The sequence below is a fragment of the Notothenia coriiceps genome, unplaced genomic scaffold (assembly GCF_000735185.1).
Source record: "Notothenia coriiceps isolate Sejong01 unplaced genomic scaffold, NC01 NC01_scaffold00015930, whole genome shotgun sequence".
NCBI lineage: Eukaryota > Metazoa > Chordata > Actinopteri > Perciformes > Nototheniidae > Notothenia > Notothenia coriiceps.
Window position 1 is genome coordinate 394,627 of NW_011348631.1, and position 1,706 is coordinate 396,332.

Consider the following 1,706-nt stretch of genomic DNA (forward strand, 5'->3'; position numbering starts at 1 on the left):
TCCCCGCACATTAAGCGAGCCAAATCTCACAAGGGAACATTTGATGATCACAACAATAACAAAGCTGTTCCTCAGATATTTCTATGTAAAAAAGAATAAACCAATCAAACTAAACCAAAACATAGCACAGAAATAACGTATAAACCCAGAAAACAGCCGTTAAAGGATGAGAGAATGCAAAATAGACAGCGAGCGAAAAAAAAGACAAACCTACAAGAGAGGAATATAGGACAAATATGGGCAAGAAGGCCAAATGTGGAGAGAAGGGGGGGGGGAGATATTTCACAGTCTGGGTGACTTTTCCTACATTGGTGAACTCGGTCGAGGGCTGCATGGTTATCATCTGGCTGTTGCAGTCACGCCATGGCTATGGTTTACTTGACTGCAATTAAAATACACATTGCAATGCAATAAGTCATTTAAAAGAGTTCGCTTTTGTAAACAATCTGTAAACAACTACACTTGTATGTTTTCCAAATCAAGCAAAGAACGGTACAGAATACAGACAAACATCTGACCAGACGATCTTAAAAGGAAGCAACGTTTTTCACCAGTTTGGTAACGGTTGGATTGGAATCACTGGTTTGTGTGACAGGTCAGAATGGGATGCTGATATTGGCTTTCTAACCTTCTGTAACAAATTGACGGTCCGAGAAACTTCATAAATATAGGCTCAGTAATTGTTTTGGAATGATATTTTGGCCAAAGAAGGAGAGGAAAAAATAAAGAAAGAAGCTGATTTATACTGATTATGCTGAATCCGGCATTTCGTCTTTTGTTGGGTTTTTTTCTTCATGAAAATGGCTTTCAACCATTGCTGACTAAAATATATTCATAAATGTCCCATTCCCGCTGTATGTACCCACTATATTTCTCTTTAAACATGTTAATACGAGCACCAACACTGCTGAAAGTCAAGCAGTACAACGCAACTTGCTTAAAGAATACAGTAGTAACATCACCTCATACTTGAGATAATCATTGTGCAAACATCCCAGAGAATATGTGCATTACACGCAGCGACATACAGTATGTGCATCCATCCATCCATCCATCTTCTCCCGCTTATCCGTGGTCGGGTCGCGGAGGTAGCAGTTCCAGCAGAGAGCCCCAAACTTTCTTTTCCCTGGCCACATCAACCAGCTCTGACTGGGGGATCCCAAGGCGCTCCCAGGCCAGCGAAGAGATATAATCCCTCCATCTGGTTCTAGGTCTACCCCTTGGTCTCTTCCCAGCTGGACGTGTCTGGAACACCTCCCTAGGGAGGCGCCCAGGTGGCATCCTAACTAGGTGCCCGAACCACCTCAACTGCCTCCTTTCGACGCGAAGGAGGAGCGGTTCAACTCCGAGTCCCTCCCGGATGACCGAACTTCTCACCTTATCCCTAAGGGAGACACCAGCCACCCTGCGGAGAAAACCCATCTCGGCCGCTTGTACCCGCGATCTCGTTCTTTCGGTCATGACCCATCCTTCATGACCATAGGTGAGGGTAGGAACGAAAATGGCGCGGTAGACAGAGAGCTTTGCCTTCTGGCTCAGCTCCCTTTTCGTCACAACGGTGCGGTAAAGCGACTGCAGTACCGCTCCCGCTGCTCCGATTCTCCGCCCATCTCACGCTCCATGTTCCCTCACTCGAGAACAAGACCCCGAGATACTTGAACTCCTTCACTGGGGTAAGGACTCATTCCCTACTTGGAGTGGACAGT